A 15,510-nucleotide genomic window follows, 5' to 3' on the forward strand; every position below is an offset into this window, starting at 1 on the left:
GTGGCAAAGGAGTCCCTGGACTCAGCAGCGGAGCAAGCCGATCGGGCTCATGGGGCGGCGCATGTGCCCTGCACCCGGGGGCAGGGCCAGCCACCTATGGGGGCACCATGGGGCCTCCGAGGAGTCTGCCTGCCTCCTCCCACTCAGCCGCCCTACAGCTGAAGGGGAGGCAATGGGAGGACTGTTTGTGGCAGCGCAGAGCCTGTGGACACTCAAGCCACCGTGTCACTCCCAGGAGAAACACGTGGCTTGGGCACGCTTCAGGCCTTGTGGTGAGTGCCGTCCACCATTTTGTCACCCCCCCTCAGTGGGGACACAAGGGGCAGACCGCCCCCATCACACACCCCTTGCTACACCCCTGCCTGGACTGTATTACCTCAGGCTTTTTGTGGGGATAGACATGGTTGAATCCTGTTCTTGAATCCAAATTCTCAAATAAAATCCCTGTATATGAAAAAAGTTGTCAAATAGGGGAGAATGTCAAGATATCTTATCTCCTATCAACACCTTGTTTCCCCAAGCCTTGCATCAGTTGCTGGCTGTCCAGTTTGCATCTATTGTAGGGTTGCCATATTTCAAACAGTGAAAATCCAGACAGAAAAGTTGTTTTGTTGAGATTTCAGAGCTGTTTTTATGGGAAATCGGCAAAAAATAAAATAAAATGACACTGCCGACATGGGTTGCCAACCCTAACACCCCATGGCCCAGTTCCTGCTGGGGAGGTTAATGCTTCCATAATATGAAGGAGGTTTTTTTGGACCTTCCAGTTAATGACAGTAGTGTGCCAGGAACTGTTGGGGACTACAACCAGAAACAGTAGGCTCTCTGTGTAGCCAGTGGTGGAGAAACCCTTTCTGGCACCTGGGGCAGGGCAGCCCGTACGGCGTGTGCATGGGCGGCATCCCATATGGAGTGCACATGTGTAGCATCCCGTATGGAATGCGCACATGTGGCAGCCCGTAAGTCACCGTGTGAGAAACAGCCCATATGGACGGCACGCGAGAGCGGCAGCCCGTACGGACGCCACGTGAGCGGTGCCCATACAGACTGCGTGCGCCCTCGGCCACTCTACAGCTGGGGGGAGGCAGGAGCCATCTTGTCACCCCCCAGAGTGGCACCCGGGGAGTACTGCCCTCTCCGCCCCCAACTTCGGACACCCCTGTGTGTGGCTGCCCCATCTGTTCAATGCTTGGAATTGTATGTGGAGCACCTTCCTAGCAGTGAAGGGGTCACAAAAGGCTTCCTGTTTGGTCTGGGACATTTCCCAGGTAACTGTGATATTCCCAGCTTTGGTATGCTTCTTTGTTTTCCACAGCTCCGACTCACTGCAGTTCCGGAACTTGATCTCTTCAGGATTGGAATGCGTTGTGTGTGGGGCTTCTCACGTGGTTAACTCAGAAACTGCAATTGGTGCAGAATGCTGCAGTGTGTTTGCTGACAGGAGTGAGAATCTGGGTGGATCCATGCAAAGGAAAAATCCACTATGAATAAACCAGAAATTAAATCGATATAACCAAAGAAAAGAAAAACCATATGGATAATCACATATATTTGATTTTTATTTTTTTGCTCTCCAGCACCATCTGGTGTTGCATGTTTATAACGCATTCAAAACATTTTTTTTAAAAAACTAATGTAGCTGAGTCTCATTTCTGCATATAACACTCTCTGCTCAGAGGTCTACACTGGTTGCCTATCTGCTGCTGGGCTAAGTTCAAGGTGCTACTATTAGGTGCCCTTGACAGCTTGAGTCTAGTTTACCTGTAAGATCACCTTACCCCATGTATGCCCACTTGACTGCTTTGGTATGAGGAACTGGTGCTGTTACAGGTGCCACATAATACTTGCTTCACACTTGAAAGAAATCAATCTTTTAATGTGGCATCACCCATGCTTTGGAACTCCCTGCCTATTGACACCAAGCAAGCACGTTTGCGACATTCTTTCTGGCAGCTGCTTAAAACACCTTTAGTCTAGGCAAGCCTGACCTGACGTGTACATGCTTTGATTTCTTTCTGGTTTTGATTGCGTCTAATGATTTGTTTTTACTGCTTTTTAAATACATAATTTTTATTAAGTTTTCTGTTTTACAATTTAAAATACTCATTTTACACCCTGAAGACATCAAGGACTTCCCTTCTTCTCTTTCCATGGTTCATTTTGCATATCATAAATCCCTGCATATTTTACAAAAACTATACCATTCAGTATTCCATTACTGTATCCATCAAAACTTGTTTACACGGTTGAATTTATCTTAATGCTCTCAATTATTTCCCATATATTCAATAAACATTTTCCAATCTTCTTTAAGCATATGTTCTTCTTGTTCTCTTATTCTATAAGTTAAGTCTGTGAGTTGTGCATGTTCTGTCAACTTAAACTGCTGCTCTTCTTTGGTTGGGATCTCACTCGTCATTTTCTAACATTCCTTTCACACTGCATTCCCTGTTGTGTTATGTTGCATGGCATTGAATAATGTCAGTATTCCCCCATCATTTCTGCATATGTGTGCTTCTGCTCCCCCATGGTTCCTCCCTGAAACTAGTAAGAGAGATCCCCAAATTTCACCAATTTACTTCTGTGGTTTTCTGGGTTAGTGGGGTTGCGAATAGCTCTTTTTTTTTTTTTTTTTTAGGGAAGCAGTTAACATGAAAAATGAATGCTTAACTTCCACTATATCCAGCTAGATTTCTGGAAGTAGCTTTTGTGTCATTCCAAAGCTCAAACATAATGCATTAATTAGCTGTTAGGGAAATGTAGAGGAAGCAGAATAAACTGTTGCCATTGGATTACAGCTTCTAGCAACCCCAACAGGCAGCTTGGATAATGGTCAAGGTTGTTGGGACTTTTAGATCAGTGACACCTTGGAAGACAACCATTTCCTCATCACTGCTCTGTGTCCAGGGGTGGAGAAAGCCGGGACAGGATGCTTTGCAGGGCCTTCGAGGAGTCTGCCTGCCTCCTCCCACTCAGCCTCCCTACAGCTGAGGCGGCGAGTGGACTGTTTGGGGCAGGGCAGAGCCTGAGGGTGCCCAAGCCACTGCGTCACTCCCAGGAGAGATGCGTGGCTCGGGCGCACTGCAGGCCCCACGGTGAGTGCCACCCGGCATTTTGTCACCCCCCTCAGTGGTGATACCAAGGGTGGACCGCCCCTACTACACCCCCTCCCTCCGCCCCTAAGTCTGTGCCTGCCTGGATTTCAGGACATGCAGCAGCTAATGGGACCGATAAATGTCCTTGGAAAGGGTAGCTTGGCCAGTTCCCTTACAGTCATGACAGCAGCTTAAAAAGGGGGAGAGGGAGGAGTCATTATTTTTGCACACTGTAATAGGATTTCACCCATAAAACCACCGTTTGGAAAGAAAGGAAACTGATATTAGGATTTGATTTGTGCACATCCAGAAACATGTAAATATGAATCAAGATGGGAGCAGATGTTTGCTGACGAATTGCTTTGTTCTCCTCTGGCTGTCATTCCAGATTAGGGACCCTCACTGTGCTATTTCCCTTATAGATTTCAGAGATACTTGGAAATATAGAGGGTGACTTTGTGATCAGAGAAAGCTCTGAGAAGTGGAAATTATTTTAGTGAATCAAACATCTTCTCTCCCTCCTTTTTTTTTTTAACAATAATGTTAATAACATTTGTCCTCATTCCTGTGTCTCAGTTCTGTAAAAGGCATACACAGACAGACAGCCCAGCACCTGCCAACCCAACATTTATAGGCATGCAGATGCTCAATTGTGTGAGCTTAAGAAAAGGAGTTGAAGCCATCTGCAGGGAGTGGGGTGGAGGGAACGATGCAGAGAAAGGCAGAAAAGCTTTGCTGGATTAGAAAGAGAGCATTTAGAGAAAAATACTGCTAATATTTCAAAAGCTTTGCATACCACACCTGTGGTACTGCAGAAATAAGAAACAGCTAATCTATACATAATCAAACACACAGCACTGAGTTCCTCAGAGTATACAGCTGCTGGAGGGTGGGTTGCATCCCTGAAGGCTTCTGCCATATTAAGAGACAAATTCCAATTCCCATCAGCTCCAACCAGCAAGTCCAATGGTCAGGGGTGATGGCAGCGGTAACCATGAAAAGCATGGCTTGAACCCTAGGGATGAATAAATCCAGCAATTTTCTCTCTGTGTGTGTTTCACTCTCTCTCTCTCTTTATTCTCCCACTCTTAAATTTGGTTGTCCACATTTCTGCAGCAATTTGTGATTTATTTATTTTTCACAAAAAAATCTTTCCCTTTTAATACTTTTTTTTTAATGCAATTTATTTTCTTATTCACTGATGGAGAATGGTCAAGGGCTGGGGGAGGAAACCCTTGGCACAATGCCATTTCCATTATTCAGAGGAGGACACTGAAAATTGCCAGGGATTTAGAAAATGAAGTCCTATAGGGATGAGAAAATGTTGATGGAACCAGATTTGTTTCTCCTGGAGAAGATGGGGGGTGGGGGTGGGCATGCTTATTTATTTAGATATGATATATATTGCCAGGGCGGTTTTTTCAGATGGAACTCACTGGAATTCAGTTCTGGCACATTGCCATTATAAAAGAACAAGGGAGGAATTCATGGTGACTTCTGGCACCTCTTTTTCTAGAAAAATAGCACTGTATATGGCCCACTTTTCCTCCGATGAGTACATGGTACGCCCCTCTCCATTTTATCCTCGCACCTTACCTATGAGATAAGTTAGGCTAAGAGACAGCTACAGCTCCAAAGTCAACCAGGGAGCTTCAGTGCCTCTCACTTGCCTGGATGGAGGATCAAGGTGCATGCAAGCATCAGTAGAAACTAGCCTACCATAGAAAGGTAGAAATTTGCATACATTGTTCCTCTTGCTTTTGCCTCCTGCCATGTATGTGGCCCTCAGAAATTTGCCCAGAAAGTAATGTGAGCTTCTGGCTAAGTAAGGGACCCAAGGTGGCGCTGTGGGTTAAACCACAGATTCTAGGGCTTGCTGATCAGAAGGTCGGCGGTTCGAATCCCTGCCACGGGGTGAGCTCCCGTTGCTCGGTCCCAGCTCCTGCCCACCTAGCAGTTCGAAAGCACATAAAAGTGCAAGTAGATAAATAGGGACCGCTCCAGCGGGAAGGTAAACGGCGTTTCCGTGCGCTGCTCTGGTTCGCCAGAAGCGGCTTTGTCCTGCTGGCCACATGACCCGGAAGCTTCTGTGGACAAACGCCGGCTCCCTTGGCCTATAGAGCGAGATGAGCGCCGCAACCCCAGAGTCGGACACGACTGGACCTGATGGTCAGGGGTCCCTTTACCTTTACCTTTTACATTAAACCCAATTTCCCATTCCAAATCTCTCTCCCCCCTAATAATAATAACAACAATAACAATAATCTGCTTTTAACCAAAGAAAAACATGCCTGGAATTCATGGCTGCCTCACATCACCTGTGGTTTGACATTAACCTGATGCCTTCCGTTCTGAAAATGAATCAGGTTTCCTTTTCTGCCTCTCCCAGCAATTCATGTCGTTCCCCGCTCCTGCCTCCTCTCTCTTTCTCTCTCTCTCTCTCCATTTCAGAAAGTTACAGAACAAACATAAAAAGACCTAATTGACCAGCACCATCCAAGGAAGAATGACTCTGCATGTCTGGCTTCACATGCTGGGAACAACTCTAATTTGCATGGCATCTGAGGTGCCCTTTCCTTACCTCCAAACAGAACCCACCCAGTAGGGGAGGGTGTTTGGTTGTTAGTTTCTCTAGAACACACTGAGCTAGCATCAGTCATTACACACTGGTGGAGAGGAGAAGGAGGAGTGGAGGGGGAAGAAGGGGAAAAGAGACGAATATTCTCCACGGCCTTGTTTAAAATGGCATAGAGAACTGCTTTGTATAGCCATGTCTGAAAAAAGTAGACATTTCCTTACTGAGTGGCCATGTGTGCTATCCTACAGCCACCTCCCTGGGGTACCATTGCAAGGCGATGATATATGAAGAACAATGCAGTCAAAAAGAATTATTTGGTGATAAGGATGCAAAGAGCATGAAACTTTGTCAACAGTAGGAATCCAGCCAAGGAAATTAGCCATTTACCCATAAATCCATTTACCCATAAAGCTTGTGAACCCTGCAGGAAGGATTCCCATTACATTAGAACTGGGGACATTATTAAGAAGCTTTAAAGCTCCTGGTTACCAAAGAAAGTCCCTATTTTCTGGTCCTTCATCTGCTTGTATGGTTCTTGCAAGCATCTGGTTAGCTACTGTTGAAACAGGATACCAGTCTAGATAGACTTTGGTCTGATCCATCAGGGTTCATTTTAGGTGGCCCCATGTCCTACTTTACAGAGAACAGTATCTGAAGAGCTGTGTGAGTATAGTTCTTTATTTGAAAGAGTCCTCTATTTGAAGGTTTGCCCAGTCAGAATCTGGTTTAAGGACCGTAAGAAAGGAAAGGAAGTTGTTCATCAACAGTTAGCACCTGAGCAGCTGATTGAGCAGGCACCTAGGTCATATGGTCACAGTCTCCCCCATTGTGGTGAGATGCATTGTAGTCCTATTGGTTCCTAGGGGTTAAACTGTCCAGTGGCGTAGCAAGGGAGGGGCAATAGGGGTGGGGTGCCCCGGGTTCCAGGGGAGGGGGGTGACACTTGGCGGCCCCTCCCACCACTACCCACCACCCGGCACCCCATCCGTGCTGCTCCACGGACGGACGGGGCAGCTACACGAGCCACCACTCACCTGGCAGCTCCCCCGCTCGCCGCAGGAGCAGTAGCACTGGGCCGGATACACTGCACATGCCCGGAAATTCCAGGCATGCGCAGTGCATCCGAGTCGGCGCCACTGCTCCCGCGGCGACCGAGCGAGCAGTGGCCCATGGGGCTGCCCCATCCATAAAGCAGCACGGACGGGGCAGCCCCACAACCCGCCGCCCACTCGGTGGGTCACTGGGGGAGCAACAGCACCAGGCCGGATGGACTGCGCATGCGTGAAATTTCTGCACATGCACAGCCCATCCAACGTGCATTGCAACATCATGGCGCACGCGTCACAATGCCCTGCCCCCAGGGGGGTGCCTCTGTGTGCTGCCCCGGGCGGCCAAGAGGCTTCCTCCGTGCCTGAAACTGTCTGCTTTACATGCATGCCGAAGATCCCAGGTTCAAACTACAGAATCTCCAGGTAGGATTGGAAATGTTCCTTGTCCAAAATCCTAAATGGACACTGGTAGCCAGTATAGACAATGCTGGGATGGATGGACCAATGGTTTATCTTGGTGTAAGACAGCTTCCTACGGAGAGCCAGTCTGGTGTGGTGGTTAGAGGGTTGGACTAGAACCTGGGAGGCCAGGACTCAAAGCTGGGAAGCTCGCTGGATGATCTTTGGCCAGTTATTCACTTTCAGTCTAACCTGCTTCACTGTTGTGGAGATAAAATGGGTAGGAGGCAAACTCTGAGCTCCTTGCAGGTCCAGGTGTCATGCTCCCCAGTCCCCCAACCCACATAAATGAGGATCGAAACAGGCCACAACTTTATTAAATGCAGACGAAAGAGGTTTGGCTTGGGCATGGGGCAATCAAAATACTTCCAGCCTGCCCACTGTAAGTGACGCATGGTCAATCCAGGTGGAGGTTCCTAAGACTTACATAAAATAGGGTGACCACCTTCGACCCTGACCCTGCCTGGGCACATGGACAGGACCACTCCCCCTGGATCTCTTTAATGGGATAACCCAGTTTTCGGAGGGGCAGATGGAGACTACCACCTGCCCTCCATCCAAGACAAAGGATTGCCCCAATGCCCAACCAGTTGTGATGATTGCTATGATGTAGGCAAAACCACCAGGTCAGAGCCAATTTGCCCAGTGGACAAATTCCTACCTGTCCCCATAAAAGAGCAACCACCATAGCCACAGCAAGGTCCTTGACTACCAGCTTAAACCGAGCATGGGTGGGTGGGGAACCTGACAAAAGACAAAACATCCTGTGTTCCAGGTGAGGGCTGCGTAAATGGCCTGAAGGTGGGCACAAGGGAAACATACCTGCCCCGTCAGCCCTTCCCCTGGCACAGCCCAAGTCCTGGCCTGCATCCCCATTTGCCAAAGCAGGATGCAGGCCAGGATCTGGCTCCAGATAGGTGGCAGGGGCATATGCCCCCACTGCCTATCAGGGAGGGCACAGAAGCTGTGACTCTTCTGTCAGGGGCCCAAGTGGAGCCTCTGCCATCCTGCAACACTGCCACACCAAAAGGGGTGAGAGGACCTGCAAGACAGGTGGGATAGAAATGTGAAAATAAATAAGTAAAATGTTCCTTTCTGAATTATTGCCATTCTTTCTAAACATGCATTTCAACATGTAACTTTTATGCACATCCTTATGTGCATCCTCATTTGCCCTTCCCCAACCCTCCCTTGTGAAGCATTTCCTCTTTTTTTGGCAATGCATACAAGACTGCCCTCAATCCTGTTCATCTTTTTCAATCTGGTTTCGGGGTTCACATCACTGGAATGGGAGCTATAACTCATGCAGGAGGACCCAGGAAGCCTGTACTTCCTCTGTCACCCACATTCCCCACACTTAAAGGCCTTATTCTGGAAAAAAAAGCAAGCAGCCTTGCTTTCTTGCCTGCGATTCCTCAAATCTCTCAGTGACACAGCCGCGGGATGTTTGTCAGCCATGCTTATGTTAAATTAAACAAATCTAGGAAGACAGGGCAGAGATGCATTGACCCATAACCCTGGCTAACAAATGGTCAGTATCCTTGTGAGAGAGTGCCATGGGCATTGCATGGCATTAAATGAAAAGCAGGGAATAAGGAATTCTACCATAGTGATGGAAAAGAAAGAAATCAGGCCATCTGGGGTTTGCTCTGCCGGCAAAGCACCAATAGCTATTTTCCAAAGTTTCTGTAAACTTTAGCCTTATGCAGGCATTAATGTGTAGTTCTGTGTACTGCGAAGATGTAAATGAATGAATTTTCTGATTGCGCTATTTGTGCTAAAGGCAGTGCTTTTTTCTGGGGGGAAGCAGGGGTATGTATACCCCTAAACATGTTGTGAATCTAAGTTTGGCCTCATTGAGGGGCAGTATTTCAATATGAGTAGGAAAATGAGCGTACCCCTAAACATATTTTTTTAAGGAAAAAAACAACAACTGGCTAAAGGCATGGCCACAGAGACAGTGGGGTATGTGGCTTGTGGAGAGACCTCAGGACCAGAAAGCGAGGTCTGGGCGGAGGGCATTCATGCTTGACCTTCCCGACCCCTCTCCTAAATCCAATGGCCCTTTTAGTAAAGGGAACAAAATATCTCACTACACATGCTCATTATGTGCATTTTAAAATATGAGGACACCTGGACAGCAACTTAGAATTTAAAAGAAATTCAGTGAGCAACACTGGAATGTCTTGAGGCTATTTGTTGCTTGCTGCCCATGTGTTCCTGGGTCAGGTTCATGGTTCTGGTATTAATGTACAAAGCCCTGAACAACTTGGGTTCAGGATACCTTCTGGATGGTCTGAGCTCTTATGTCTCAGCTTGATCACTGAGATAATCTGGAAGAGCTCTGCTAGTTGTCTCATGTGTTACAGAGACCTAGCTGACCTCCATTAGAAATCCGGCATTTAGTATCACTGCTCTCATGCTGTGCAACACTCTTCCAGCAGAGATTTGGCGGGCACCCTCACTTTTGATTTTCAGGCATCTCTTGAAAACCTTTCTATGAAGATAGGCCTATGGAACAGCATAAACGTTTTGATCAGCCAGTAATTATAATCCCTCTGTACTGTTTTTATGCTGTTAGTTATTTTATTGTACATAAGGTACTGCTGTGCACAGCAATGTTATTGGCTGCATACGCACCATGCGCTTAAAGGACACTACTTCCTTTAAAGAATCCTGTGAACATGAGTTTGTTAAGAGGTCTAGGAATTGTGTTTTAATGGTGTAACCAGCCCTGGGACCTTAGGTTGAAGGGTAATAATAATGATAATAATAATGGTTCTGAGAAGGGTAAATTGAAGTTCCCAGAATTCCTTTAGGCAAGCCATATGCTTTAGATGTACTTTAAATAGATGCTGTATATGCAGTCATATTGTATGAATTGATGATCTATACATGCTTCTATTAAATAAAATAAATAAATAAATTGCATGTTATCCCTACCTTAAAGCATCAGAAGGGCAATGGGATATTACTTTCCACAAGAAAACATGGCAATCAGCAATAGCTCAGTTGGTGGAGCATGAGACTCTTAATCTCAGGGTCGTTGGGCAAAAGATGCCTGCATTGCTGGGGGTTAGACCAGATGACCCTTGTGGTCCCTTCAAACTGTACAAATGTGATTCTGTTATTCCCTCTCCTGCAGATCAAAACCACCCCAGCTCTCAGGACTTCGGTGGCTCACTTTCCTGGGGCTTGATTCCATGGCTGGATTAACAGGTTATACACAACAATAAACCTAAGCTACGTAACAGAATATTTTCATACCACACTAAACGTAACCGGCTGATTATCACAATTCTAGTATCTCATTGTTCCATTATCACCATACATGCAATATGCAGTGTAAACAAGAGGTTAGAAGAACCACCAAATCAATTACTTAATGTATATTGCAATCTAGAAATGAAATATAAAAGTCTTTCAAAGTCCATTTGACAGGTGTGGAAAACCTGTTGACGACTGTTAACGACTGCAATTGGTCTTACAGGAAAAAGCAAGGGGTGAGACCAATTGCAGTCGTTAACAGTCGTCAACAGGTTTTCCACACCTATCAGCCAATCACCCATTCCCACCACCCTTCTGAGCAATACCCCTCCCCATCCTCTCACTATATAGAAGGGTCTGGTGACTTCTGTTTCAGTGTATCTGAAGAAGTGTGCATGCACACGAAAGCTCATACCAAGAACAAACTTAGTTGGTCTCTAAGGTGCTACTGGAAGGATTTTTTTTTTTTAAATTGTTTCAACTCCTACAGATGACAGTGATGACCATCAACTTTGATTGCATTAAAAGAAAACCGGACAAATTCATAGAGGATAAGGCTATGAACCATGATGGCTTTGCCAGCCATAGCAGGAATCTGTCATGCTTCTGAATATCAGCTGCTGAAAATCACAGGAGGGGAGAATGCCCTTGTGTTTGAGTCCTGCTTGTGCGTTTCCCATAGGTATTTGGTTGGCCACAATGAGGGCAGGATGCTGAACTAGATGGGACATTGGTTTGGTCCAACAGGCTCTTCTCACAAACTTATGACTGTGATAATTGTAGCTGTATGAGGGGAATAAGGGTCTCCTAGCAATTCTCAGCACCCCAAGGTTCTTTGGGGGAAGCCAAGAATGTTTAAAGTGGTGTGATCTTGCTTTAAGTAAATATGGGATTTCACTTCAATGCAGCTGATAGTGGGCTATCTCCATATATCTATATCTATCTATCATCTATCTATCTATCTATCTATCTATCTATCTATCTATCTCTAATGGATATCTAATGGATCTCAGCTTCTATCTGTGAAAATGAAGACCTCACAATGATGATGAAGAAGCTGGTTCAAGAATACAAATAATTCTTCAAACTCACTGAAATACTGTCAGCTGTTCGGGGAAAACATGTATCTTTGGCATTATCCGCACCATTATTTGAAAGTCATCCGGCAGAGTTCATCTTTATACCCTAAGTCTTTTGTTAGCACAGGAAGTTATTAATAGCAATTTGGAAATAAAAATAAAAATACAGTATTAGTGTCTAGCTTAGGCCAAATACAAAGTGATACCCAGTGAGATTTATTAAAGGGTGATACGTTGAAGATGGCAAGGACAGAACAATTACTAGAACAGATTGCTACTCAGCCTCTTAGATCCTGCCTCTTTCATCTTTCACACATATTTCTGCTTGCTTAAGCAGTATGGTAAGTTATCTAAATGGCCCTCTCCATTGTTCTTCTACTCAGCTTCATGGTTTCCATTAAGATTCTGCTTTTCTAGGCCTCATATGCTATATACTGACCAGGGCCGTCTTAAAGGGATCGGCCGCTGTGGCGCAATGATCCCTTGGCGCCCCCGGCAGCCGCCTCTCCGCCCACCTCCCTCCCGCGCTGGCCACCCCTCGGGAGGGGGGTGGGTGAGCGGGGGATGAGGGGTGTGGCGCTGGAGTGGCGCGGGGCTTTGCACACCCTTCCCAGCACTCCAGCTGGGGCTCCAGAGGGCGGCCGGGTTGCAACTCGTCCGCCGGCGCGTGAGCGCCCACCCGCCCGTGGGGGTGGGGGCGCCCGGTATGCCGGCAGGCCCGCTGTGGCGCCCCTGGGGGGCCCGGCGCCCTGGCGCGCCGCGCCACCCAGCCCCTATGACGAGACGGCCCTGATACTGACCTCGACTCCAGCTGTATCTGTAAGTTAAACACAACCAGACGGCAATGGTTTAAGACTCTGTTCATATGCACCTCTAGTACTTGAGTGGGAAACCTCAGATATTCTGCAGGTGTGGCCCTCCAAGCTTCTGTACATAGCCATTGAGACTCTCTCACACACACACCACAGCCATCCCCAGCCACACCTCCTCTCCAACCCCACTTCTGACTGGTAAAAATGTGTGTGTGTGTGTGCATGCAGAAACTAGCCTACTGTTTAAAGGTAAAATGTGTATTTGTTGCTCCACCCACCTTCTTCCTCTACCCCCTCCCACCACTATCATGTGCCCTTGTAGCCTGGGTGCAAATTTAAGGGGCACAAATTTTCAACACCCAGTACTGCCTCAATACAGCTGTGCGCTTCTATCTTTGGGCTCTATTGAAAACAGCTTCTTGATACAGACCAGGAAGTGACCTCTCCAGACCACAGAACTAGTACCTTTTTCTTATCTCTGCAGCTTTGATTTCCCTGGGTGTCTCAGACGCCCTTAGGCAGTTGAATGCACATGCATAATCCCATCATTTCGCTCCTTCCTACCCTCCCTCTACACAGCCCCAGGCACTGGCAACTGATTCCTCTAGCCACTGAATGTAGCCTTTGGGCTGAAAAAAGGTTCCCCTATCCCTGGAAACTACAGTACTTCTCTGTGGCATGCCTCCCTTCAATAATCTGCATATTAATTAATTGCCAAGCTACCTGGTCAAGGCAAATGGCAAACGTTCTTACCACTTGATCATCACACACTTTGTCCCTGGCTGGGTGATGAACAGTTGGCTCCAGCAGAGTGGCCACTACTGTGGGATTTGACTCCAGTCACATTCACACCATGCATTTAAAGCACTATGATGCCACTTTAAACAGTCACAACTGAGAATTGTTAGGAAACCCCTATTCTGCTTCCATAGTTACAATTTTCAGAATGGAGTGACAATCAGTCCCTCTTCACAGGGACCTCTGTGAATTGTGGCTCTGTGAAAGGGTCTCCTAGCAACTCTCAGCACCTTTAACAAACTGCAGTTCTCATAATTCTCTGGGGGAATCATTTTACTTGAAATGTATGGTGTGGGTGTGGACTTCACATACACACAACAGAGATGAGGAATATGTGTTCCTCAAGGGACAGTGGTCAGTGGCTACACATCACCTGCGTAAGAGCTATGGTAACAACTGGCATGAATTGTTATTCTGGGTTGGAACTAGCATCTACAGTACCCCAGTGAGATATGAAGTAAGGTCCCTGTGTGGTAAGAATTCACCTCTACACCACCTTGTTCATTATCCAGGTGAGGAACAACCACCTTTTGAATAAAGAGCAGAACCAAGGAATCTATTTTCAAGTCCAGCATCTGGATTTAGGGACCCAGTGTTTATTATCGCTATTGCAATAGGCTATAATAGTTTCCTTGGTGAATTCTTACCACACCTGGATATTTGAAGAATGGGCCTCTTGGGTACAGCTGCACTGATGGGAATGTGGTGGTGTTTCACAGACTACAATTGTATTTCTCTCCTATTGAGTTTTCTTAAATTAGGTTAGCTTTAAACCCTGATTAAGCATGTCGTCAATAAGTGGTTGCCTGCCCAGCTTGTGCTAGGCCAACCCCGCTCACTTTGACAGCCTCTGATTTCTCTTGGGTGGACTTAATCCAACCTCGGACAATCCAGGTTTACTTCAGCCCTATCAGGCCAAAGTCCAGGTCGACCCAAAATGGTTCAGTTTGCTTCAGAATCTGAGATTGGTACAGCACACAGTTGACTGGGCAGTGTAAAATAACACACACACACACACACACACACACAACCACACACAACCACTTTTAAAATGCTTGTATTATTTCCACTGATTATTAGGTTCCACCAGTGACATGCGGTGAAATTTATTGTAAGGAAAGAGAGACGGAGGCACCAGTTTGTGTGGGCATTTGAAGAGGGGCTGACATCACATGTGTGGACACCATGCCTCCCTCCCTAAGCCAGGCAGAAGCTTCCTGGGCTTTGGGTAGCAGGCACCAGGCCTCTGGCAGGATTCTGGAGCCGTTCGGCCTTCTTCCCAAAGCTGAAGGGCTTTGGGAAGGTGGTGGGAGGGTTCTTGGACCCAATCAGAGCATTGTGCCTTCCTTCCTAAGGCAGGCAGAAGTTTCCCGGGCTCTGGGAAGGAGGCACCAGGCTTTAATATTTTAATACTATAATTTACTGGGAAAATTTAGGGGACTAACTTAGTCCCCCTAGTCAACTGACCACACATCACAGGTTTCCACTAAGCCAGGGGTCACCAATGTTTTGGTGCCTATGAATCCATCTAGCCTAAGGTGGCACCCACACGATCCCCCACCCTCTGTCACAATTAGGCTTAGAAGCACCATTTCATTGTAGCTAATAAAACAGGTTCCAGAGTGTGTTTGGTTGTGGTGTGTTTGTGCTACCAGCAATTTCTTTGATTGGCAAATATGCCATTAAGTTGCTCTCTTGTCTCTGAGTCAGGAGGAACATTATTTTGGTAATAAATTGCAGTGACCTTGGCAAAAAAAGAAACAACAACAACTAACCCAAATACTTTGAACATCTGAGTACTGAGGAGTGGAGTTGTAAGAGTATCTCAAAAAGATACAAGCAGCCGCTTTGCTGAGAATTAGATTCAGGAACGTTGCTCAGAATCTGGCTTGTTCCTTTCAATAGTTTGTTACTCCTGCTGTTTCTCTTTTTCAGCTGACAGTTATTCCCAGCAGCCTGTAGTCCTAAGGAAGTTTATGCTGGCTGCAAAATGGGAAAATCAAGCAAATCACACTATTTCTGCTTAACGCCTATTTATCCTGCCTTCTGACCAATAAGCTCAGGATGGAGACCATGAGGGTTACTCAGATAACAATCATGGGAGGTAGGCTAGGCTGAGGAGCTGCCCAGGGTGTCAACAAATGAGCTTCACATTTGAGTAGGGATAAACCCCAAGACTCTCCCATCCAGGTCCAGTGCTCACAATCTCTTCTTGCACTTCGACCTCACCTCTGTCCAAAAACCTTTCCACTAAAATTGTGCATCTCCTTTATAATTCTGACCAGCTATTGCCTATTCTGTTTCTCCCACTTTTTTGTTTGTTTTGTTTTGTTTCACCAATCTCTGTCAATTAATGAGAAAATAAATCATGGG

Source organism: Lacerta agilis, chromosome Z, assembly GCF_009819535.1.
Source record: "Lacerta agilis isolate rLacAgi1 chromosome Z, rLacAgi1.pri, whole genome shotgun sequence".
NCBI classification, from domain to species: domain Eukaryota; kingdom Metazoa; phylum Chordata; class Lepidosauria; order Squamata; family Lacertidae; genus Lacerta; species Lacerta agilis.